The sequence below is a fragment of the Rhinopithecus bieti genome, unplaced genomic scaffold (genome assembly GCF_001698545.2).
Source record: "Rhinopithecus bieti isolate Rb0 unplaced genomic scaffold, ASM169854v2 scaffold_57691, whole genome shotgun sequence".
Lineage (NCBI taxonomy): Eukaryota > Metazoa > Chordata > Mammalia > Primates > Cercopithecidae > Rhinopithecus > Rhinopithecus bieti.
The window spans coordinates 807,376-834,190 of NW_016824383.1; the positions used below are offsets into that span (position 1 = coordinate 807,376).

Consider the following 26,815-nt stretch of genomic DNA (forward strand, 5'->3'; position numbering starts at 1 on the left):
GCTGCCACTTTCTGCAGCCTCCATGGTGCCTTTCGTGCCCACCCCTCCTTCTCTGACAAACTGGCTCCACACAGCGCTCTCCAATACATGCTCCTTGGCTGTGGTCCTGCCTACAGCACTGACCACACCATATTCTAGTTGTGGAGTGAGTTCCTTGGGGCAAGAACCAGGTGTGTCTTATTTATCATCCTGTCTCCAGCACCTAGCACAGTGCCTGGCACATAGTAGATGCTCAATAAAAATTTGTGGAATGATGAATATTATTTTGCATCATACCTATTTCCTCTCCCTGCCAACCCCGTTTGAATGACTCCCATCTGCTCATCTTGGCTCTTACCCACTGCCTTGTGATTTCCTTCATCCCCTTTCTTCAAGGCTCTTAAATCCTGCATACAGGTGAAGATGTCAAGGCAAACTCAGTGCAGAGGCAGGTTCAGTGCTTCCCCTGCTCTCTGCTTCTGTGTATGTGGGGCTGATGTGTAGCCTGGACAGCCCGGGGCCCAAGAAGCCTGCCTTGGGCAGCTCCCGCAAGTGAGGCTTCAGTGGGGAAGCTGCCTGAGGCTCAAGACTGGAGGTGCCTTCATTTTAGTATCAGCCAAGTGCAGGCCATTTTGGGGAGGTTGTCCTTTGTCTGACTCCTACCCTGCAAAAGGCAGGCAGTGCTAATATCAGAAGACGGAACCACCACACCAGGCCCCGTGCAGTCCTTTGTGTTCATTTTGTTTGGGTGGTTATTTCCCCACTGGAGTTTGGACATGATTCATAGTAATAAAGGCTACCACATCTTGCTGGATCTACCTGAAGCCAAATGTGAGGGGACGCCAGCCCTGCCTGAAGCTTTTTGTGGAATAAGCCTGTCCTCTTTTGCCTCCCCCTTTTTTTTTTTTTGCCAGGTTGACCATGAAATGACTGCAGGGAGACAGGGAGCCTGGAGCATCCAGGCAGGTGGATCTGCCAGCCTGTCACTTCTGACTGGAGAGAGACCAAGGCCTGTAAGTACTGGATGTACTGGATTTCCTTCCAGGGCATTCTGTTTTAACAGTGGAGCAGGAGCAGCTTTCTCACGGAACAGTCAGGGGTCTGTGTTCTGAGAAGCGGGGGTGCCGGGGGGACCATCTCCATGGTGCTGCCCTCTAGTTCCTGGGGTGGGCTGGTTCCATGGACTTTTTCCTTCCAAGTGTGTGTGACACAGGTGTGACAGTGTGCCCAGCATACCAATTTTCCTGCCAGGCATGTTTAAGGGCTTTGTTAGTCTCAAATCAGTTTTCACTGTCTCCAGCAAGATTCTCCAATTGATGAATTAAAAAATAACAAGAAAGCAAAACAACACAGAAAAATCCAAAAACAAAATCAAAACACAAACCCATTGCAGCCCCTGAGGGGACAGCCTGTGAGAAGCTGGTTGACAGCAGAGAGCAGGCAGGCAGTGTTTCAGTTGTTTATTGCCACATAGCAAACCAGCCCTAAATATAGTGGCTTAAAGCAACTATTTGCTCATGATCATATGGGTCAGAATTTGGGGAGGATGGTTGGGCATGGTGGCTCACACCTGTAATCCCAGCACTTTGGGAGGCTGAGGCAGGCGGATCATGAGGTCAGGAGTTTGAGACCAGCCTGGCCAACATGGTGAAACCCTGTCTCTACTAAAAATACAAAAATTAGCTGGGCATGGTGGTGGGTGCCTGTAATCCCAGCTACTCAGGAGGCTGGAGAATCATTTGAACCCGGTAGGCGGAGGTTGCAGTGAACCAAGATCACACCATTGCATTCCAGCCTGGGTGACAGGGCAAGACTCTGTCTCAAAAAATAAATAAATAAATAAATAAATAAAATAATTTGGTGAGGATTCTGTGGAGACAGCATTTCTCTCTTCCACTTGGGTTACTCAACTGGGGATAGAGGATCCAAGATGGCGCCACTCCTATGTCTGGGGCCTTGGAGCTACTCTTGGCTGGGAACCTCAGTCCTTCTGAACATTGCCTAGTCCTCTCTCCGTGGCCTCTCATTCTCTGGGCCCTCTTTCTCCTGTGGCTTCTCTCTGTAGCAGAACAACCTGATTTCTTTGCATGTGGCAGGAACCTGCCTCTGCAAAGAAGAAGCTGCAAGATCATGTCAAGCCCAGAAGGTCCTTGGTGCCGCATTCTGTTGGTCAGAACAAACCCCATGGCCAGTCCAGATTCAGGGGGAGGGAAACACAGCCCACCTCTTGATAGGTGATTGTTGTGGCCGTCTTTGGAAATAGTCTATCACAGGAAATAATACGTCACCTCCATTGCTGATTTTCCTCTCACCATTGTCACCTCTAAGCCTGTCCCTCTTTACCTCACCCTACTCCCACTGCAACCCCTCCCCCTTGCATCATGAAACAGAGGGGTTGTTACCTGGCACAAAGGAAGGAGGTCAATTAAAAAAAAAAAAAGAAAAGCTCATGTGATATTTTTGTGGCTATAGATGATGAATCCTAGAACTCTGTTGTTCCTTATAAACCTGCTATGTTTGTCTACAAATTTAGCACTTGAGAGAATGCTTTGTGATTTCTGTTGCGGGAGCCTCCAGCATGACTGTGAAGCCGGCTGAACCCAAGTGCCTGTTTCCCACATTTTGGTGTGTCCTCACCAGCCGGGGTTGCCCTTCATGATGCAACCATAAAATGTGCACCTCACACATGGTTAAGCAGCTTATTAGTTGTTCTAGCTTTCCTTAGAATAGACGTGAAGTTTAAATCGTCAAACTCTAAGTGAAATAGCTATTTATTTTGCACTTTTATTTGGGACAGAAAATCTTGGAGTAAGCTTAGGAACACACCTGCAGCCCAGTTACAGCTATTTACAGAGCTGGAAAACCAGAAAATGAGAACAGGAATAAAGAGGGTTGTTTTTCATGAGGTACAGGAAGAAATTTTACAATAGGAGATCCTGGAGGCCACCTCAGGTTGTAAATAAAATCTGAGGCCTTTTTACTGTCTCGAAATCTTTTACCCCATTGTGGTTGCTGCTGTCTTTGTCATCTGCCCTGTCCTCCTCCAGCTCCTCAAATCCCATCAGCCTTTCTCTCCTCCTTCCTCTGTATCCTGAGTCCATTTCCAGGATCCCATGCCTCTGATGTTTCCAAAAGCAAATTTCCAAAATCAAATTTGCCTTTGGGAAGAAAACAAGCCTGTAGTTGATCGGTTCCTGTTGCTTAATGCCCTCACTGTAATGCTGGCTTAGCAGATGATTGGAGTTTAAAGAGCTTCTGTTTTTCATTGGTTTTAAATGGGGTATCATTAAGAGCTGAGAGAAGAAAGATGAGGCTCACCAAGGTGCACTTCAGAACTGCTCTGTGCCATTTACCCTCTTCCTGGAAGCTGATGTGAAGCAGCGGTTTCAGGTCCCTTAATGCTACACACATGCAAGTGCAGGGAAAAGTATCAGGTGCACATTGTTTCTCTTTGCGTACTTAAATTAGTGTGGATTGAGGGTCAGGAGACCTGAGTATGGTAATCCAGCTCCGCCAAAAGTGAACCCTGTGATTTAGGGCAAGTCACTCTCTGGGGTGTGGCATCTGCATCTCTCAGTTGGGGATCTGGACTCAATTCAGTCTATCAGACTCTGGGCCGGGCACTGTACTGGGCACTGGGATTAAAGACTAGGCTAGGCTGTGTCCTGCCCACAAGGAACTCAGTGTAACAAATGATCTCTGAGGTTCTATGATAATTGAAATTCCCTGACAGATGCATGTCCCAATCCTAGGCATAGGAACGCAGCAGCGCTGGCTCCTGCAGAAGGAAAAACCGCTTCGATGATAGTCTGCTGCCTTCTAGTAAACCATAGGTAGACGAAGAATCTGGGGCCAGTCATTAGGAGGCATATATGTTTTCTTAAGGTTTATTTAGGCAAGCAGTCTGCCAGTTCAGCTAAGCTGAGTTTGGTATCTATTAAGTAATTCATCAATTAATTTTCTATTGCTAATGATCAGACCTTTCTTTTAATTAAGTTGTTGTTTTGCTCACTTGTGACTCTTTTCCAGTAATAAGTACTTCATATAATTAGCAAAAATAACTTTGGCTTCAAGTTGGAGATGACAAGGCCCCCAGAGTAAGTCCCTATGAAAGGAAAGGCCAGTGATTAGCAGCTTGTGATATAGCGGGAGGGAGGAGGAGTATCGAGGACACCTCAGCCAGGCCAAGAGCAGGTGCTCATTGACTTAGCAGACACCCCTAACATGAGAGCCAGGGCCCTGGCCTGCAGATCAGCCTCCTGCCCTTTGCCTTTTTGTCAAAGGTTCAATGATTGTGGGAGAGGGACAGTGGCCTGGACCATATGCTGATAGGAGAATGGAGACAGGTGATGGAACTGAGATGTATTTTACAGCCAAACTCAGCAGAATTTAGTTCCAACAGAATAGAGTGGATGGAGGCTGGAGAGGAAGGAGATGAGTCAGGTGTGACTCCCACATGTTTCTGGATTGAGCTCCTGTGTGGATCAACACAGCATTTATGAAAGTAGGGGAAACTGGGAGGAGCGAGTTTGGGAGAAATATAAACAGCTTAGCTTTGGGAGTGCTGAGTTTGAGACACCTGCTGAGTCATCCTGGTAGAGATGGTGGAAACCAGCAGCTGAGTGCCACTCTTCTAAGACAGGTTAGGGTGGATATAGTGCTTTTGTGAACTTTTGACCCTAACTTGCTGTCATAATGCTATCCCTATTAAAACAAAACAAAATAAAACAAAAACAAGATTCAACTTCAAAACATCTGACTTAACAAATAAACCATGCAGCTCAATTGTTTGGAAGATGGGAAGCAACTGTATACATTTATACTGAAGACCTACCTGGTACTGAGAGGTAGTCTGGAGTAGCAGAAAATGCATGAGATTAAGAGTCCTAAAAGACTAGTGCTTGGCCCAGTTTCATCACTAATAATCTTGTGTAACTAGAGGAAAAAGCATCTGATACTTTGCTTACCTCCTTTACACATGTATCATGAAAAAGATGGGTAGAAGTGTTATGGAAATTATACATGCTATGAAGTTTACAAAAATTATTTTATTCGCATTGCAATGTGAGTTTCTCAGTGGGAAAGCAGTGAGAAAGGGGTAAGTTCTTTCTCTTGTGATAGTTTCCATGTTCCCTTTTGTTAGCAAAATAACATCTGCTTATTGTTTTTTTAAAAAATAAAATATAGAAAAAATTAAAATCACTCATATTTTCACTACTCTGAGAAAACTACTTAATATTTTGGCATATCTCTTGTGGGCAATATTTTGTGGAAGTTTAAAATTAGAATTTCTTTCAAACGTAGAAGTGTACAGAGAAATTATGTATGTAACTATTATCCATATACCGTGAGTCATAATTAATCAATCTTAATGTTTCTGCCTTATTTTATTCTTATCCTTTCCTTTTTTAGAATTGAAAGTAGACACCATTGACTCTCCCTCCACCCTTCCTCTTCCCTTTCAATTATCTTCCCTTTCTTCTAAAATATAATAACTATTATGTAGTTTTTACTAATCTGAATGTAAAATTATATTTCATTGTTGTTTTAAACTTCATTGAGGTAACTAATTTTTTTTCATTTTTGTATGCATTTATTAATCTACTCTTTCCCTACTGATTTATAATGCCAAGTTTTCCATATGCCAAGTTTATGTTTATCTATGAGTTTCTCTCTAGGATTGCTATTTATTTATTTATTTATTTATTTTTTGCTTAATTATCTATCTCCATGATAATAACATATAAGTCTTACTGAGTTTTCTAATAAATCTTGATCTATAATAGAGCAAGTCTCTCCAGCATTTTTTTTCAGGAATGATCTTAGCAATTCTTGGCCCTTTATACTTCCATATGAGCTTTATGATCAGTGTCAAGTACTTGACAAAAAACCTTGATGGAAATTTTTAAAAACTGACATACAATTTACATACCATAAATTTCACACTTTTAAAGTGTATAATTCAGTGATTTTTAATATATTCACACAGTTCTGCAACCATTAATACTAGTTCCAGAACATTTTCGTCATCTCCAAAAGAAAACCTACACCCATTAACAGTCAGTTCCCATTCCCTGCGTTTCCCAGCCCCTGGAAGCCATTAATCTACTTTTGTTTCCATGGATTTGCCCGTCCTCTATGTTTCATGTAAATAGAATCGTACAATATGTAGCCTTTTGTGTCTGGCTTATTTCACTTAGCATAATGTTTTCAAGATTCATCCATGTCCTAGCATAAATTAGTACCTCATTCATTTTTTATGGCTAAATGACATTCCATTGTTTGGATATATTTTGTTTTACCTATCTGTTGTTAATGTATTTTGTTTACCTATCTGTTGATGGACATTTGGATGTTTCCACTTTTTGGTTATTATCAAGAATGCTGCTATGAACATGTGTGCACAAGTTTTTGTGAGGGCAGATGTTCTCATTCTCTTGGGTCTATACCTAGGAGTGAAATTGCTAGGTCTTTTGGAAAATGCACATTTAAACTTTGAGAAACTCTTGATTCTTTCCCAAAGTGACTGCACCATTTTGCATTCTAGTAAATGTGAAGTGACAACCTGCATGCATTTTTATTGAAACTGAATTGGCTTCCAGATTGGTTTTGGGAGATTAGCCCCTCAGTATTGAGTCTTCTCTCCATCTGGAATACATCTTTCCCCTTGATCAGATCTTTTATTCCCTTCCTGTCATCTTGCTGGATTCCTTTATTATTTTAGCTTTAGGTGTGTTCTCGGGTTCTAAAGAAGCAGATAAATAGAACCAACAGAATATACATACATGTATGGAAAGAGATTTGTTATGAGGGATTGCCTTATGTTATTATGGAGGCTAAGAATCCCTAATTCTGTCATTTGCAAACTGGAGGCCCAGGAAAGCTAGTGGTGTAGTCCCAGTTCAAGCATGAAGGCCGGAGAACCAGGGGAGCGAAGGGTGTAAGTCTCAGAGGCCAAAGGCCAAAGAACCAGGAGCTCCAGTGTCTAAGAACAGGAGAAGATATATGTCCTAGCTCAAGCAGAGAACAAATTCACCCTTCCTGCACCCTTTTGTCCTACTTTGGCCATCAAAGCATTGGATAATGCCTACCCACATTAGTGAGGGTGATCTTCTTTACTCAGTCTACTGATTCAAATGCTAATCTCTTCTGGAAGCATCCTTACAGACACCCTCAACACACCCAGAAGTATTTTACCAGCTATCTGGGCATCACTGAGCCCAGTCAAGTTGACACATAATAAAATTAACCATCACAAGGTGCATCATGAACAATGATATCATTTGCAACTAATGAGAATGTTGTTTCTTTCTTTCCAATTATTACACTTTGTTTATATTTTTATATTGTCTTATTGCATTGGATAGGACTTTGAATTCAGTCATGAATAATTTAGGTGATAGTGACATAATTTAGTGTCCTGTATTGAATGAAAATATATCTAAATTTTCATTATTACATTTGATGTTTGTCATTAGTTTTTAATAAATATCTTCATCAAATTAAAGTTATTTTCTATTCGTAATTTACCAAGTTATTGTGACTGAGTATGGAATTTTGTCAAATGCTTTTTCTTCAGCATTTACGAAGCTGATCATATTTATTTGTTCTTCTTAATCTGATAATGTGACACATTATATTAATACATTTTCTGATGAAGAACATTTTATATTTTTAGTATAAATGGAAAATTATAGTTGATAAATTGTATCAATTATGTATTTGATACATATTTTAAAGAAATATAATATTTTTATATTATAATCTATAAATATAATTCTATAATATATCAACAGAAATAATATATATAAATGTTCATATATATATAAATTATATATTAAATATAAATATTATAAATTGTTATATTGATATATGTATTCAAATAAATATGTATTTGATATATGTATAAGTGACAAATTGTAGTTGATCATGATGTAATTTTGATGCATTGCTAAATTTCATTTGAGACTTTTAAAAATAGGATTTTTGCCTCTATTGTCATAAGTGAGCCTAGTCAACAACTTTCTTTAATTGTACTCTCTATGGGACATTATTAAGGTTATACTAATCTCATGAAATTATTTTTCCAGTTTTCCTTCTTATTCTATTCTCTGAAACAGTTTGCTTTGGGTAGAGATTAACCACTCCATAAAGTTTTGGCAAAACTTGCATATGAAGCCTTCTTGGTCTAGTGCCTTTGAGGAGGGAGGTACAGATTTTTATCGGCTTGATTTTGTTTGTGGTTACTAATGTATGCAGGTTTTTATTTCTTCTTGAGAAAGTTATGATCATTTATACATATATATGTGGTTTTAAAGAAAATTGTGTTTTTCTGTCTTGGTTCATAGTTTCTTTTTTGATGTAAGAAATATCTACTGTTTTGTCATGAAATTCCCATTTAAATCCTATTGCTATATATATATATTTTTTGGTCCCATATTACTTTTCATTTTGTGCTATCTTGCTACAGATTTGTGTTCTAAAGAACGAGGTTTAGGGCCGGGCATGCCTGTAATCACAGCACTTTGAGAGGCTAAGGTGGGCGGATCACAAGGTCAAGAGATCAAGACCATCCTGGCCGACATGCTGAAACCCCACCTCTACTAAAAATACAAAAATTGGTGTGGTGGTGCACGCCTTTAGTCCCAGCTACTTGGGAGGCTGAGGCAGGAGAATCACTTGAACCAGGGAGGCAGAGGTTGCAGTGAGCTAAGACTGCGCCATTGTACTCCAGCCTTGCGACAGAGTGAGACTCCATCTCAAAGAAAAAAAAAAGAAAGAAAAAGACTAGGTTTAGGTTTTGGTAATTAGTTTCCTCTTTCATTGATGTATACTCTCATATTTAATATCTTATCTCTTCTACTTTCTTTGTGTTTATTGTTGTTTTACTAACTCCTTGAGGTGAACATTAAACTGATTTATATTTATTCCTTCTCTCTCTCTCCCTTGTCTGACACTAATAGTGTTACATCTGTTATCTTGTCATTATTATTTGTCTGGAATGTCTTTTTCCATTACTTTGGTTTCAACCTCTTTAGATTATTCTGTTTTTTATGTCTTTGTAACAACACATAGCTGGCTTTTCTTCCCTTTTATTTAATCTGAGAATTTGTCATTTAATAGGTTATTTTAATCCTGTTCTGGACCAAGCTAATGAACCTCCAGTGTGGACTAGAGACCTCTAAGAAAGTGGCTCAGAAGGAGATCACCAAGGAATAAAACATTGTCGGAACCATTTGCCCATCAAAGTGACTTCTACCTTTGAGCTGTGGGCTTCCTCCCTCAGCTCCCAGCAGTCTCCTGAAAATCTTTAAATGTGGACCCAAGTGTCCCTATAATCTCAGGTATTCTTGTAATTTGAGAGTTTAACCTTCCTTACAGTGGTAGATTTCACTTTGAGCATGGTGCTTTCGTCTGCCTACGCTATATCAGCACATGAGGGAGAGAAGCTCCTCATGCTGAACTTTCTAAACAGGGGCTTTTTCTTCTCCACCACTTCATCCCCAGCTTCCAGTATGGTGCCTGATTATATGTGCTATGGTCTGACTGTTGATGTCCCCCACAAAATCATGTGTTGAAGCCTAACCTCCAAGGTGATAGTATTAGGAGGTGTGGCTTTTGGACGGTTATTACGTCATGAGGGTAGAACCCTTAGGAATGCGATTAATGCTCATATATCAAAGGTCTGAGGGAGCCTGGTCCCTCCTTCAGTGATGTGAGGACACAGTGAGAAGGCACCATCTTTGAAACAGAGCAGGCCGGGCATGGCAGCTCACACGTGTAATCCCAGCACTTTGGGAGGCTGAGATGGGTGGATCGCTTGAGGCCAGTAGTTTGAGACCAGCCTGGCCAACAAGACAAAACACTGCCAATACTAAAAAAACAAAAAAAGTTTGCTGGGGGTAGTGGCACATGCCTGTGGTCCCAGCTACTCAGGAGGCTGAGGCATGAGAATCACTTGAACCTGGGAGGCAGAGGTTGCAGTGAGCCAAGATTGTACCACTGCACTCCAACCTGGGTGGCGGAGCAAGACCCTGTCTCAAAAAAAAAAAAAAGAAACAGAGCAGGCCCTTGCTAGGCACCAAGTCTGCTGGTGGCTTGATCTTGGACTTTCCAGCTACTAGAACTATGAGCAATAAATTTCAGTTGCTTACAAATTACCCAGTCTAAGATATTTTGTTATCACATCACAATGGACTAGTACAATATGCATATGTATATAGATGCATAGATATATATATATCTACATCTGTGTTTTTATCTACACCCACATTTACATGTATATGTCTTGACAAGGATACTTTCCTTGACAAACTTTAGTCAGGCTCCTCCAAGCCATCTTCTAGCCTAGCCCTTGACCTTGGCCAGCTGAGCCCAGTTTTAGCAAAGAATCCTGCTAAGCCAGTTTATTGAGAATCCCCCCAACCCTTGATATCTGATTACCCTTGATATCTAATCAAGTTCCTCATCCCTCACCCTTGATATCTAAGCCTTCAGCTTGCCTTTAGCAAGAATCCTGTTAAGCCAGTTTAGCAAGAATACCCTGCCCTTGATGTCTAATCAATTTCTTCTTAGTTGTTTCCACCCACTGGTCCCTCACTTTGCTCCTTGGCTGTAAATCCCCAGCTGTCTCTGCTGTATTCAAAGTGGAGCTCAGTTCTGTGCTGAAGTCTCTCTCTCCCCTAATGTGACAGCTTGAATAAAATTTGTCTTGCCATTTTAAACAAGTGTCTCATGCAAAATTTTCTTTCGTAGTCTTCTATGTCTATATAGTGAATAAATTAATAAATGAATGACATGGGGCTGGAGAAGTGCTTGTAATTGTGAAAAGTGTCCTGTTGTACTTTGAAACTCAATGCTTAAACAAGTGTATGGCTTGCTGTTCCCAAAGACTTCACCTCAAACTTGTTCTCATTTGCCTATGGAAAGTATCTTTGCTAAATATTGTGCCCAGTTGCTGAAATGGCTGATATATCTTGAATGCTGGCCTATGGAGAGTGCTTGCAATTCACATCTGTGACATAGAGACATTTAGAAGCTAGAAATCTAAAAGGCCTTTTGTCTTAGTCCGTTTGGGCTGCTATCACAGAATACCATAAACTGGGTGACTTACCAACAAAAGACATTCATTTCTCACAGTTCTAGAGGCTGGGAAGTCCAAGATCAAGGTGCCAGTAGATTTGGTGTCTGGTGAGGGGCTGCATCCTGGTTTACAAACAGCTATTTTTTGCTGTTTTCACGTGGTGTAAGGGTCGAGGGAGTTCTCCAGGGGTCTCTTTTATGAAAGTTCTAATCCCATTCAGGAGGGCTCCACCTTCATGACCTAATCACCTCCCAAAGGCTCCACCACCTTCTAACACCATCTCCTTGGGAGTTAGGATATCAACATGTATGTCTGATAGAGACACATATTGTGTCTTTCAACCTGCAAACCAGAACGTGATGTGCTGAGAGGAGCCCTTGGGGAGAAGCCATGGTGAGTAAGAGTGGGAAGGAGAATTTGGGTTTCCTTTATTCCTCTGGCCTTGGTTACCATATTGACAGCAATGAAGACCCAGTCGTGAAAAGACTTTGCTTCCAGACTAAAATGCATTTCACTTTGTACAAACTCCAGCTGAGAGTGTGGTACCAGGCTACTTTTTATCCCTGCCAATCAGTTTTAGTTGAATAGAACTGTTGGGGGGCCTTGCTGTCAAGCAGTGAGCACATGCCTTATCTGATGCTGGAGAAATTGTTGCCAGGGATCGGTCATTGTTGACAATGGAAAGGCCTGGACAAGAAACGGAAAAGAAAACTCTTCCTGTCATGTGGTTTCTGTGGTGCTGAGGGGGTATCTGATGAACAGTGGAGGAGGCTGGGCTAGAAGAAGATGACCTTGTGCTTTGATCTAACTTGACCTACAGCAGAAGCTAATCATGAGTCAAAGAGGCAGGTACCAGGGTGTTCACTGCAGCCATATTTGCAGCAGTGAAAATGGAAACAAACATCAGATGACCTCAGTGTCTATTAGTAGAGGAATGGTTGAGCTATAGAGTGCTAGGAATGGTTGAGCTACAGAGTGCTAGGAATGGTTGAGCTACAGAGTGCTAGGAATGGTTGAGCTACAGAGTGCTAGGAATGGTTGAGCTACAGAGTGCTAGGAATGGTTGAGCTACAGAGTGCTAGGAATGGTTGAGCTACAGAGTGCTAGGAATGGTTGAGCTACAGAGTGCTAGGAATGGTTGAGCTACAGAGTGCTAGGAATGGTTGAGCTACAGAGTGCTAGGAATGGTTGAGCTACAGAGTGCTAGGAATGGTTGAGCTACAGAGTGCTAGGAATGGTTGAGCTACAGAGTGCTAGGAATGGTTGAGCTACAGAGTGCTAGGAATGGTTGAGCTACAGAGTGCTAGGAATGGTTGAGCTACAGAGTGCTAGGAATGGTTGAGCTACAGAGTGCTAGGAATGGTTGAGCTACAGAGTGCTAGGAATGGTTGAGCTACAGAGTGCTAGGAATGGTTGAGCTACAGAGTGCTAGGAATGGTTGAGCTACAGAGTGCTAGGAATGGTTGAGCTACAGAGTGCTAGGAATGGTTGAGCTACAGAGTGCTAGGAATGGTTGAGCTACAGAGTGCTAGGAATGGTTGAGCTACAGAGTGCTAGGAATGGTTGAGCTACAGAGTGCTAGGAATGGTTGAGCTACAGAGTGCTAGGAATGGTTGAGCTACAGAGTGCTAGGAATGGTTGAGCTACAGAGTGCTAGGAATGGTTGAGCTACAGAGTGCTAGGAATGGTTGAGCTACAGAGTGCTAGGAATGGTTGAGCTACAGAGTGCTAGGAATGGTTGAGCTACAGAGTGCTAGGAATGGTTGAGCTACAGAGTGCTAGGAATGGTTGAGCTACAGAGTGCTAGGAATGGTTGAGCTACAGAGTGCTAGGAATGGTTGAGCTACAGAGTGCTAGGAATGGTTGAGCTACAGAGTGCTAGGAATGGTTGAGCTACAGAGTGCTAGGAATGGTTGAGCTACAGAGTGCTAGGAATGGTTGAGCTACAGAGTGCTAGGAATGGTTGAGCTACAGAGTGCTAGGAATGGTTGAGCTACAGAGTGCTAGGAATGGTTGAGCTACAGAGTGCTAGGAATGGTTGAGCTACAGAGTGCTAGGAATGGTTGAGCTACAGAGTGCTAGGAATGGTTGAGCTACAGAGTGCTAGGAATGGTTGAGCTACAGAGTGCTAGGAATGGTTGAGCTACAGAGTGCTAGGAATGGTTGAGCTACAGAGTGCTAGGAATGGTTGAGCTACAGAGTGCTAGGAATGGTTGAGCTACAGAGTGCTAGGAATGGTTGAGCTACAGAGTGCTAGGAATGGTTGAGCTACAGAGTGCTAGGAATGGTTGAGCTACAGAGTGCTAGGAATGGTTGAGCTACAGAGTGCTAGGAATGGTTGAGCTACAGAGTGCTAGGAATGGTTGAGCTACAGAGTGCTAGGAATGGTTGAGCTACAGAGTGCTAGGAATGGTTGAGCTACAGAGTGCTAGGAATGGTTGAGCTACAGAGTGCTAGGAATGGTTGAGCTACAGAGTGCTAGGAATGGTTGAGCTACAGAGTGCTAGGAATGGTTGAGCTACAGAGTGCTAGGAATGGTTGAGCTACAGAGTGCTAGGAATGGTTGAGCTACAGAGTGCTAGGAATGGTTGAGCTACAGAGTGCTAGGAATGGTTGAGCTACAGAGTGCTAGGAATGGTTGAGCTACAGAGTGCTAGGAATGGTTGAGCTACAGAGTGCTAGGAATGGTTGAGCTACAGAGTGCTAGGAATGGTTGAGCTACAGAGTGCTAGGAATGGTTGAGCTACAGAGTGCTAGGAATGGTTGAGCTACAGAGTGCTAGGAATGGTTGAGCTACAGAGTGCTAGGAATGGTTGAGCTATAGAGTGCTATGTAATCCTTTAAAAGAGTGGGGTGGAGCCTATTAGGATGTATGTCCCATTGAAGACCCAATGTCCTTTTTTCATAACACTTATCATGTAATACTCCTTTTACTAGCCTGAAATGAGACTCATAAATACATGTAAACCTACCTTCACATAAAACTAAAAAAAAATCCATTCTGTGTAGCTACCTGTAACATTAAACAGAAATAAAAGGAAACTCTATCAGTGCTTAGGCAGGAGTAGACTAGGAGACATAATGAAGTGGCCAGAAGCTTACCCCTGTGCCTGGAGCCACTGCTTTGGTATGGATGCTAGGGGGGTTGTGTGGACAGCTTAGTTGCTGAGAGCAGCACTGTTATTGCAATGAGATTTCTTTTAAAATGATGAGTAACTCCTGCTAAAATTATGTGTTTTTTTTTGTTTTTGTTTTTTTTTTTTTGAGACGGAGTCTTGCTCTGCCGCCCAGGCTGGAGTGCAGTGGCCGGCTCTCAGCTCACTGCAAGCTCCGCCTCCCGGGTTCACGCCATTCTCCTGTCTCAGCCTCCCGAGTAGCTGGGACTACAGGCGCCCGCCTCGTCGCCTGGCTAGTTTTTTGTATTTTTTAGTAGAGACGGGGTTTCACCATATTAGCCAGGGTGGTCTTGATCTCCTGACCTCGTGATCCGCCCGTCTCGGCCTCCCAAAGTGCTGGGATTACAGGCTTGAGCCACCGCGCCCGGCCCTGCTAAAATTATGAACAAAACAAAGTCCGTTTCTCTACAGTGCTAGAATGCAGGTCAAGTCTTGGCTGAGTGGGATTGTGGAGGCATTGCAGGTTATTTGGCACCCGCATTTCCAGCATCTAGGGTGTGGTACTGCCTGTGTTAAGAACCTCAGGCTCCTGCCACCTGCTTGTTCTATGGTTGAAGAGACTGAAGAGTCTGGGGTTAAAGGCCTAGTAGGGACCAGAAACCAAGACCCTTGCAATAGTACTTCCCAGTTGCCTCCTGGATGCCTTCCTCCCTGCCAAGGAGTCAGTGGGAAGAGCACAAGCTGTGGGATGGGAGGCCTGGGTGTTGGTGGGTCCTAGCTCCGTCGACCACTTAAACCTCTCTGAGCATCAGCTTTATTTCATTTTAAAATTACATTTGTAGTTTTAAAATTTTAAAGCAATCTCAGATGTACGGAAAAGGCACAAATGCAGTACAAGGAGCCTTCTCTCCCCTCTGAACCGTTTGCGAGTAAATTGCCAGCCTGATGCTCCATCATCCCAGAATATTATTTAGTGTGCATTTCCTATAAACGAGAACTTTCTCCTGTACAACCACACCGCAGCCACTAAAACCAAGAAATTCACACTGATTTGCTGCTGCTTCATAATCCTCAGACCCTCATTAAGTTGTGCAAGTGTCTTGATGTCATTTTAGCAAAAGGGCCCAGGGGGGAATCACACGGTGCAGTGAGTTGACACATGTCTTTAGTCTCCTACACTCTGTGGGCAGTTTCTCAGTCTTTCCCTGACTCCCATGGCCTGAACGCTATTTTGTTGAATACAGGCCAGTTATTTTGTAAGTGCCCCTCATTGAGGGTTTGTCTGATGTTGACATGATTATATTCAAGAGGTACCTCTTTGACAGGATGGCCACAGGAACAATGCCATGTCCTTCCCATTGTCAGTTTTATTTTCATAAGAAAAACTGGGCTCCTTTATTGCACCCTCCCCACAGGCCAGCACTGGGCTCAGTGCTTTACCTGCATGATTTCATTTAGTTCTCCTCTGGGGTATGTTCCGTTACAATCTCTGTTCTAGAGATGAGCAAACTGGCTCAGGCAGCATAAATAACTTTCCCAGCTTAAATAAAATTCTGAGATGAACCAAGACTTGAACTCCTGTGTTCTAGCTTCACAATTGCTGAACATATTGACTATTGTCAAAGAAAACCATAGCCAGACACTAAAGAGGTAAAGACAGATTTTAATCAGAAACTATTGCAATAAGAGAAAAGAGACTTCAGGATAGAACTAAGCTCAATCCTAAACATAACAAGGACAATTGGGGACTTACAGTCAAAGAGCAGAGTTGCAGGAGCAGAGTTAGAAAATTACTAATGGAGACATCAAGGGTTGAGGGACTCTTGCCAAACAAACCTAACAGGATTCTTGCCAAAGACAGGCCAGGTGATTAGATACAAGGATGGGGTTGATTCTTGCTAAAACTAGACTTTTCAGTTCCATTAGAGACCTCCCTGGCACTGCCAGGACTAGATGGCAGATCCCTCCTCTTACCCCATCTCCACCCATTGTCTCTCTCCCAGAGAGGTGGGTCTCACTTCACCGTGAGCTTCCCAAGTGGCGTAACTGTTCTGTTTTTTACTTTCTCACCTGCAACCACGGACTTGGGACCCCTGTCCTTCCACTTCACTTGTGGTGGTGGGGGTTGATTGAGACAACAGATGGAAAAGAGCTTTGCAAAGTGCCCCGTGAAGGTAGAAGATTCTACAGGCTGCCCTTTTGGCTGGCTCCCAGGCACAGTCCGTTGGGGAGTGCCCGCTACATGAAGATGTAGTTAGTTACCATTCCCCGGGTGAGCAGACCAGTTGGTGGGAGCTGGCCGGGTTAGGAGGAGGGTGAGGCCAAGGAGGCTATTACCATGGTGACTTGGTGGTAGCCCTTCCCAACCTCCCTTAACTGAACCCTTGCAGCCAGGTTTCCAAAGCACTGCTTTCCAGCACATTGGAAAGCTATTTCCACCTCTGTGAAACCTGGATCGTGTCTGACAGCTGAAACCCAGCCTCTCAGAAGACCCCAGAAGGTCCTTCATCAAGCCAAGCCTGGGGAGTGAGACTCTGGCTTCCCAGAGCAGACAGGCAAGCCTGGCTGCATATGTGAGGATGTGTAGTGACACAGAGCCAGCTGTGGGGAGTGACATGCGGCGAGTGCTCCTTTCTTTGTTTCTCTCTGATTTATTCCAGTTGCGCTCATAAAGGTGATTTGATTTTGTGGTCATTTTAAACAATGAGCAGTTCAGTCTTATTCGCCCCATGATTACAGCTCAGCTTCTGACTGTAATTGGTGTTAGCCAGGCTGGCTGATGTAATATCTTATGAAGATTGGCTCATTAATTGACTGTAGAGATGTCACCCACACACTGGAGGTATTAACAGTCACAGGCCTTAGGTAGTGCTGACTCAGCAATGGCGGGACTGCAGATTTCTGTTCCTTCTGTTAGGATGAAGTCCCAACAGTGGGATCACTAGGTTATAGGGTACAGATATCTTTATGGGTCTTGATGTATTTTACTAAATATTTTACCCAAATGTTGTACCAGATTTTAATGTCACTAGCCATTTACGAATGTTCTCACTTGCCTACTGTCCTACTAGCATTTGGTTTATTAACTCCATTTTGGGGGGCTAATTTATAACTATAAAATGGTGTACTATTGCCTTACATTGCATTTGGGGGGTTTGAGTGGTTTAATTTGCATATCTTTGATTACTAATCTATTACTAACTATTTAATATGTTGGTTTATTATTTGTTTTTCCTCCTATGTATTGTCTGTTTATATCCTTGGCTCCTTTCTGCTGAGGTTTTTTTTTTTTTTTTTTTAGCAGCTTTATTGTCACCAAGGAGCCACAGGGACACAGGGACATGAATAGACACAGTTCCCAGTCAAGAGCGAGGCCAGGAAGGAAGTCAGGAAGGTCATTTTTGAGAGCTCAGCTGCATGCATTCATTAAGTCCTTTTTTTATTTTTTTTGAGACAGAGTCTCACTCTGTCGCCCAGGCTGGAGTGCAGTGGCACGGCCTCAGCTCACTGCAACCTCCGCCTCCTGGGTTCACACCATTCTCCTGCCTCAGCCTCCTGAGTAGCTGAGACTACAGGCACCCGCCACCACGCCTGGCTAATTTTTTGTATTTATAGTAGAGATGGGGTTTCACCGTATTAACCAGGATGGTCTCGATCTCCTGACCTCCTGATCCTCCTGCCTCAGCCTCCCAAAGTGCTGGGATTACAGGCGTGAGCCACCGCACCCGGCCATCTATTCCTTTGTTTGAGAAAAAGAAGAGACAGTTCCATTTTCTCTAATCCTTAACTCTGGTGTCTGGACGAGTGGCTGCAGAGTGGATGCAGAGATGAGCACAGTGTGATGCTGCCCTCAGGTTGCTGATGATCACAAGGAGGCTGCACCACCGTCTGCCTGCCGACACGAGCTGCTCGTGCTGGTGCCACATGAGTGGTGCTACTTGCAAGTATATTGGGGGCCCAGAGGACAGAAAGATCCATGTGGGCTGAGGCAGTCAGGGTGTGGGGGATGGTCCTGAAGAATGGGTAAGATTTAGCCAGAAGGAGAGACCTGAAGGCCTTGCTAGGTGGGGGAAAGTGTCCGCCAAGCACTGGGGACAGGAACTTTTATGGTGTTTGTGGGACAATGAGGAGTTGAATCAGGCTGGAGCACGTGGTTCCCATGGGAGCTGGGGCCACTCTAGGCCAGGGAGGAACAGTGGCTCATGCTATGAGCAACCTGGGCCAGGCCAGGTGCAGGTTACCCTGAGTGGGCACAGAAGGCATTCTGGTGGTGGGAGCATGAGAAGACAGAGTGGGTACAAGGTGGACAGCTCTGCAGCAAGGCCCAGCTGGTGCTCTTGGCTTGCAGATTCTGCATCCAGTGATACTGGCTGCTGGGCACTGTCAGGCTGTATAACTGGTCTGGGTCATGCTCTGTAGGCTGGTCTTGGTAGAGCCTGAAACTGCCCCATCTGGCTACATAGCCCTAAAGACAACACCTAGCAACATGGAGTGACAGGGATGTGCAGTCTTCTCGAACTTAAATTGGGTTAGTGATTGTGTGTTAATGGATTCCTGTCTGTTGGGTATGTCACACAGGAAAAAAAGGCTGGGTAACATTTCTCTGTGTGTTGATCATTTCCTTATTTATAAAGTAAGACTGTAGGGCTTAGTCTAAGATGAGACCACTCTACACTGTTGCTGTTTTCTGAGCATTTCCGCATCATCTGTATGAGCCTTAATTTCATATACTGCCTGGTGTTTGTCTTGGAGGGTTTCTTGTGGGTAGGTCTCATCTCCTTAGTGAGACAGCAAGCTCTCTGAGGATAGGGAAGTAGCAGGCTTCTTCCCAGAATCCCAGCAGGGCAGGACCCCCTGTTGCTTGGTTATGAGCCACCTTCCAAGTATTTCATCCTTCAACTTCACTGAACTCCCCTGAGGCTGGAAGCATGAAGTGCTAGGGTGGACCGTGAGCCAGGGAGCTTGGGTTCACATCCAGCTCTGCCGTCCTCTCACTGTGCAGCCTTGAGCCGGTCATTTTACTCTCCTGTGCCTCAGTTTCCCCGGCTGTACAATGAGACAGCCATTGAAAATGGAGGTAAGGATATTTCAGATTCTTTTCCATGTTCATGCTTTCTTCACATACTCCTGTGACTTTCTAGGGATGTGAATCCTAGCCCTGTGACTAGATACATTGGAATATCCCAGAGGATAGGGAAGAGGACCTTTGTCCCCTGTGCACCTTCCTTCTGGCCCTTCTGCTCTGCCTGCATCCACAGATGCTAAGATGGCGCCAGTTCAAGGTATTCTGTGCAAGGAATGCCCAGACCAGACCTGCCTCTCCCATTTGGTACAGAAAATAGATCTTGATGATGTGGAAGATTCAGAGTGCTCACGTACCCAAAATGCCTTTCCGTGACCACCATGTCCTGCTTAATGGGGTATTTGGGGAGCCCGCAGAGCCTGAGCTGATGCCACCTGGCACTTGCTTCGTAAGAAGCAGGGACAGTGAGAGCTTAGGGTCTATTTGGGAGCCTAGTGTCCATGCCGTGAAGATGTTCTGTAATGCACGGAGTGACTCAGAGGAGAGTATTCCAGGCAGAGCTGTTGGGTAGGGGTCTAGGGTGGGAATCTGAGGTATCCTTCAGATGAACTCTTATTTTGTACACCATCATCCTATGTGAACAACTCTCTCTGGAGCCAGTGACTTAGTGCCATCTTTGCCACATAGTTCTGGCAGCACCAAGCCATTATTATGCACCATGGCAATAATCATCACCATGATAATAACAACAGTCTATTTGTTCAGTCTCTTAACTTGGAAATAAATAAGACAGCTGATCCAGTGTGAGCTCCAGCTCTAGTCTATCTGCCCCATCATCACTTAATAACGATCACGGAGCCCCTGTGTGCACACGGCGCCCTGCCCAGCACTCGAGATATTAAATCCACCTAGAAGCAGAGTATAATAATGCTGACCCCGCAGGGATGTTCCAAGAATTAATTCCTGTGGGCTCTCCATTCCGCTTTTCTCCAACACATTCAATCTTAGGAACCCAAGAGTTGGTGACATTTATCCCATGAATTAAAACATTCTGCTATTGCCCCTGGAACTCTTCATTACAATCCTGAGTCAATCAATGGCAGAGAGGAATACTATTTATTAGTTAAGTGGCTGCTATTGAATTCTTAATTCAAGTGGCTTTTAATTCAGTGTTTTCCTTGCTACCCTTCATTTTGCCCTTGCTCATACAAATTTGCCCATTAAAGCCTGGTGGGGGGCCATGCTGATGCCTTTTATCTTGATTTTGTTGTGTTTTATTTTCTGGAGAATGGTTTTCAGTGAAGGAGAAGGCAAGACACTCAGAGTAGACAGGGAGGCCAGATCACCAGGCCTAGGGCAGGCTTTGCCACCATCTGCTGGGAGGAAGTGGGCGGGCTAGAAGGAGCGAGGGCGTCAAAATGGCTTTTCAGATAAGGTCTTACAGTGAACATGGCCTTCACTGGTGTCTTGTGGTTTGGTTTTGTCAGCTCGAAAACTTTACTACAGTTCTTGCACCAGATATGAGTCACAGAGCTAGTAGGTGGGATGCATAGACCATCTCCCTGACCGGAAGGGGGCTCTTGAGTGATGGTTGTTGCAGTCTGCCTTGATCTGCTGCATCTCCAGGAGGTTACCCAGGCTGATCACAGCCACTCCTTGGTGTAGCACATGTTGTTTTCAACAGCTTTACTAGGATATAACTGAATTACAGTAAATTGCACATGGTTAAAGTGGACAATTTGATAAGTTTAGACTTATGCATACACCTATGACATCATCACCACATCAAAATAATAGACATATCCTTCACCCCAAAAGTTTCCTGTGTCCCCTTGTGATCATACCCTCCCACTCTTAGTACCCAGGTGGAAGGGGATGCTCAGTGACAGATCTTCTCTGTCATTACAGATTATTTGCATTTTCTGGAATTTTGTATAAATAGGCTTACACAGCATGTAATCTTTTATGCTGTTTATCTCACTCAACGTAGTTATTTTGAGATTAATACAAGTTGTTGCATGTATCAATAGTTCATTCATTTTTATTACTGAGCTATATTCCATGGTTGTTTATCCATTTGCCTGTTGATAGACATTTGGGCTATTTCCAGTTTTGGGCTATTACAAATAAAGTTTCTATGAACATTCACGTACGAGTCTGTGTGGATACGTTTTCGTTTCTCTTGGACACATACCTAGGAAGGGAATGATTGGACCATGTGGTAGTATATCTTTAACTCGTTAAGAAACTGCCAAACTGCTTACCAAAATAGTTGTGCCATTTTCCATCCGTATCAGTGATATAGGAGAGTTCTAGTTGTTCTGTATCATCCTCGACATTTGGTATTTGCAGTCTTCTTATTTTCACCATTCTAATTGTTGTGGAGGGATATATCATTGTGGTTTTGATTTTCATGTCCTTTATAACTAATGACACAGAACATTTTTCATGTGCTTATTTGCCATTCTTTTTTTTTTTTTTTTTTTTTGGTAAAGTTCTGTTCAAATCTTCTGCCCATTTGAGGGACAGTTGTTTGATTTCTTATTGTTGAGCTTTGGGAGTTGTATACTCCAGATATGTGGGTTGAGTATTTCTCACCTTCTGCAGTTTATCTTTTCATTCTCTTCATGGTGTCTTACAAGGACCAAAGTTCTAAATTTTTATGAAGTCCAATTTTTCAGTTTTTTTCTCTTTTATGTACAGTGCGTTTTGTGTCATATCTAAGACATTATTGCCTAACTGAAGGTCAGAAAGATTTTCTCTTGTTTTGTACAAAATTCTATAGTTTTAGGTTTTAATTAAGTTTGAGTTTATTTTGTGTATGGTACAAAGTATATATTTAGCTTTTTTGCAAAAGAATATCTCATTGTTTCATCAAAATTTGTTGAAAAGACTATCCTTTTCCCATTGAATTGCTTTTACACTCTTGTCGAAAATCAGTTGTTTGCAGCTGGGCACGGTGGCTCACGCCTGTAATCCCAGCACTTTGAGAGGCTGAGGTGAGCAGATTATTTTGCTCAGTAGTTCAAAGCCAGCCTGGGCAACATGGTGAAACCTCGTCTCTACTAAAAATACAAAAATTAGCCAGGTGTGGTGGCATGCGCCTGTAGTCCCAGCTACTTGGGAGGCTGAGGCCTGAGAATCACTTGAACCTGGGAGGTAGAGGTTGCAGTGAGCTGAGATCGTGCCACTGCACTCCACCCTGGGCAACAGAGCAAGACTCAGTGTCCAAAAACAAACAAACAAGCAAACAAAAAAAACAGGCCAGGCACGGTGACTTACACCTGTAATCCCAGCACTTTGGGAGGCTGAGGCGGGTGGATCACCTGAGGTCAGGAATTCGAGACCAGCCTGGCGAACATAGCAAAACCCATCTCTACTAAACATACCAAATTAGTGGAGCGTGGTAGTGTGCACCTGTAGTCCCAGTTACTTAGAAGGCTGAGGCAGGGAGAATTGCTTGAACCTGGGAGGCGGAGGTTTCCGTGAGCCAAGATCATGCCATTACACTCCAGCCTGAGTGACAGAGTGAGACTCCGTCTCAAAAAAAAGAAGAAAAAAAAAAAGTGTGCTGGGATTTTGATTGGGATTGCATTTAATCTGCAGATCAATTTGGGGGATAATTGACATATCAACAGTCTTCCAACCTATGAACATGATATCTCTCCATTTATTTAGATCTTTAATTTTCTGGCACTATTTATAGTTCTCAAAACAGATTTTGCACATCTATTATATTTATTACTGAGCATTTCATATATTTTGGTGTTATTGTCAGTAGCTTTCTTATTTCAATTTCCTGTTGTTGCTAGTAAGTAGGAATACAATTAATATTTATATATTGATCTTACACATCGCAAACGTGGTACAATTCTCTTACTAGTTCTAGTAGCTTTTGGGGGATTTCACTGTATTTTCTACATAGATAACCATGGTGTCTGTGAATAAGGGCAGTCTTACTTCTGCTCCAATCTAGATGCTTTTTACTTCTTTTCTTATTGCAGTTGCTAGAACTAATTCAGGACAATGTCGAATAGGAGTAGTTAGAGTGGATAGCCTTGACTTTTTTTCTGATCTTAGAAGAAAAACATTCAGTTGTTCATCATTAAATATGATGTTAGCTATAGGTTTGTTTGTACATGTTAGTAGGTTGAAGAAGTTTCTTTCTATTCCAAGCTTACTTTTGTTTTCTGTTTTTATTTTTTTCCTCGAGATGGGGTCTTGCTCTGTCACTCAGGCTGGAGTACAGAGGTGCAATCATAGTTCACTGCAGCCTTGAACTCCTGGGCTCAAGTGATCCTCCTGCCTCAGCCTCTTACGTAGGTGGGATTATAGGTGCAAGCTACCATGTCCAGCTGATATTTATTGATACTTTTTTTTTCGTAATCAGAAATGGATGTTTGATTTTGTCAAATGCTTTTTGGATGATCCTAGTTTTTTTTTTTTTTTTTTTTCAGCTTGTTAATATGGTGCCTTACACTGATTTTCAAATGTTAAACCAACCTTTCAATCCTGAGATAAATACCACTTAGTCATGATATTTTATCCTTTTAAAATATTGTCAAATTCTATTTGCTGAAATTTCATTTACAGTTTCTTATCTTGTTCACAAAGGATATTAGTCTGTAGTTTTCTTTTCTTGTCTGGTTTTGGTATCAGGGTAGTGCTGCCTCATGGAGTGAGTTGGGAAATATTCCCTTCCCTTCAGTTTTCCAGAAGAGTTCATGTAGAATTAGTATATAATTTCTTCTTTAAATGGTAGAATTTACCATTTAGACTAGTGAAGCCAGCTGGGTCTAAAATTTTCTTTATGGAAAAGTTTTTAACTACATATTTAATTACCTTAATAGATATATGGCTTTAAAGGCTATCTCTTTATTGTTTAGTTTTTGGTTCCAGTTTTTCAAAGCTCTGTTATTGGGTATATAGTAGTTTCCAGTTGTTATGTCCTCCTCCTGATGAATTGATCCTTTTATCATTATGAAATTTTCTCTTTATTCCTGGTAATATTTTTACTCTGAAATCTACTTTGTCTGACACTAATATAACTAGTCTAGCTTTCTTTTCATTAGTATTAGCTTGGTATATATTTTTGATCCTTTTATTTTCATATTTTTAATATTTAAAGTGGGTTTCAGTTTATAGTTGGGTCTTCCTTTATATCCAATCTAACAACCTGTGCCTTTTAATTATAATGTTTAGGCCACTTATGTTTAATGTGATTATTGATGTTTAGGTTTAGATCTATCATCTTTCTATTTGTTTTCTATTCATCTCATCTCTTATTTGTTCAGTTTTTCCTCTTTTTCTGCCTTCTTTTGGACTGAATATTTTTGTGATTCCCTTTTATCTCCTTTGTTAACTACCTGTATTTCCTGCATTTGTATTACCAGTATTACCTCAGGTTGCTCTCAGGTTTATAATATGTATCTGTAATGTCAAAGTCTACTTTCAAATGATATTATACCACTTCATGAATAGTATACAAACCTTACAATAGTACATTTTCATTTCTTTCCTTTTGACCTTAATGATAATGTCGTCATACATTTTACATTTGCATATGTTATAAATCCCACATTATATTGTTATTATTTTTGTATAATTATCTTTTAAAATACAGATATAAATGCAAATACCATTTCTAAAGCTATAATTGCTTTGTCTAGATCCGTATTTCCACCTGGCATCATTTTCATTGTGCTTGAAGAATGCCCTTTAGCACCTCTTATAATATGGGCCTTCTGGCTATTATTTTCTTTTTAGCTTTTGTATGTACGAAAAAGTCTTTATTTTACCTTTGCTTTAGAAAGGCATTTTCACTGTGTAGAAAATTCCAGGTTGATAATTTTTTCTTTCAGTATTTTAAAGATATTGCTCCACTGTCTTTTTGCCTACATTATTTTGTATGAGAAATCTGCTGTAATCCCTATACTTTTTTCTGCATGTAATGTGTCTTCCCCTTCACTCACCCTGGTTGCTTTTAAGATTATGTCTTTATTATTGGTTTCGAACAATTTGATTATGACATGTCTTGGTATACTTTCTTCATATTTCTTATGTTTCCGGTTTCTTGAGCTTCTTGGAACTGTGGGTTTATAGTTTTTTTTTAAAAAAATCAAGTTTAGTAACATTTTGGCTATTCTCTTTTCAAATACTTTTTTCCTGTCCTCCAACTCTCTCCTTTCCTCTGGAGACTTTAATTACACATAGAACAAGCTGCTTGAAGTTGTCCCCACAGTGCACTTTTGCTCTGTACATTTTTAAAATTCTTTTTTTCTCTATGTGTTTCTTTTTGGATAACCTCTATTACTATGTATTCAAATTCCTTATTCTCTTTTGGAAAATAGGGGAGGGTGGAGGGAACAAAATCTTATCTGCTGTTATTGGATTCTATCCAGTGTATTTTTCATCTGAAAAAGACAAAATTACAACACATCTGATTTAAAGATGTTAAATGGCTTTTATTTTCCATCTAGAATTGGGCAACACTTCATTCTACAGAATAGAATGAGTATTCTGATGAGCTGAGCAGGGGTGGTTGGCTTTATAGACAGAAGGGCCCAGGAAAGAGAACCAAATAACAAAAGTAGATTAGTCATTTCAAAGTTACTTTTCTTGTAAAGGTTAAAGCAGAGAGGACTTTCTTATCATGCTGGCTAAAACTTCCCTATTTGGAGATTTGACTATTATCTCTCTCTCTTTCTCTCTTAATTTCTTGGAAGGTCAGATAAACAACTTTGTTTCAGCTTGGTGCTGTGGAACTTCAGTGTCAGTGACTCCATTTTGGTTTGGTCTGTTGGGCCTACTGCAGGAGCTCAGTCCAAACCAATGGCCTCTTAGAAATTTTATTTAACACATTCTAAATATTGTAGTTTTCATCTCTAGAAGTTTTATTTAGTCTTTTTATATCTTACTTTTATGTCTTAACTTTTTGAACTATGAAATACAATTGTAAGAACTTTTTCATTGTCTTTCTCTGCTAATTCTAAGTTCTGGGTCAGTTTGGATTGATTGGCTTTCTCTCCTTAATAGGGCCATATTTTACAGCTCCTTTGCATATCTGGTAATTTTGTATTGAATGTCAGACATTGTGAATTATATCCTGTGTGCTGGACATGCTTGTATTCCTTTAAATTTTCTCGAGCTTTATTAAAGGGCTCAATTAAGATATTTGAAATAGTTTGACCCTGTTGAACCTTGTTCATAAGATTGTTAGGTGAGACTAGATTCATATTTAGTCTAGGACAGTATTAAGATCTTTCTCAGTACTTTAGCCCTGTGAATTGTGAGATTTTCAAGTCTGGCCAGTGGGAACAGCATTATTCTTGATCCAAGTGAGCATCATGAACAAACCGTAATAGGTTCATTGCCTGATGTGCATAGCAAGTCAGTACACTGAGATACCAGATTGCAGCAGGGAAAGGTTTAATCATAGGGCTGCTGAATGAGGAGATGGGCGGAAACCTCAAATCTACCTCCCCAAGAAGTTTAGGACTAGGGTTTTTAAGGGCTTTGGAATGGGCTGAAGTGTGGAGATTGTTGATTGGTCAAAGAACGCTGGGTGAAGTTGAAGCGGTATCGTTGTCTGGCGTAAATACACAGGGTTCGTTG

General features: G+C 41.9%; 1 protein-coding gene across 4 annotated transcripts in view; it reads left to right on the forward strand.

Moving 5' to 3' along the window:
* ZBTB7C (zinc finger and BTB domain containing 7C) overlaps positions 1 to 26,815 on the forward strand; it is a 376,979-nt gene that overhangs the window by 132,211 nt on the left and 217,953 nt on the right. For 2 of the 4 annotated variants that reach the window (XM_017862295.1, XM_017862297.1), the window contains exon 3: positions 894 to 992. The exons of the other annotated variants lie outside the window; for them this stretch is intronic. The gene's annotated coding sequence lies outside the window, so the exon portion shown is untranslated. The remainder of the gene's footprint in view (positions 1 to 893; positions 993 to 26,815) is intronic. 4 annotated transcript variants of the gene reach the window in all.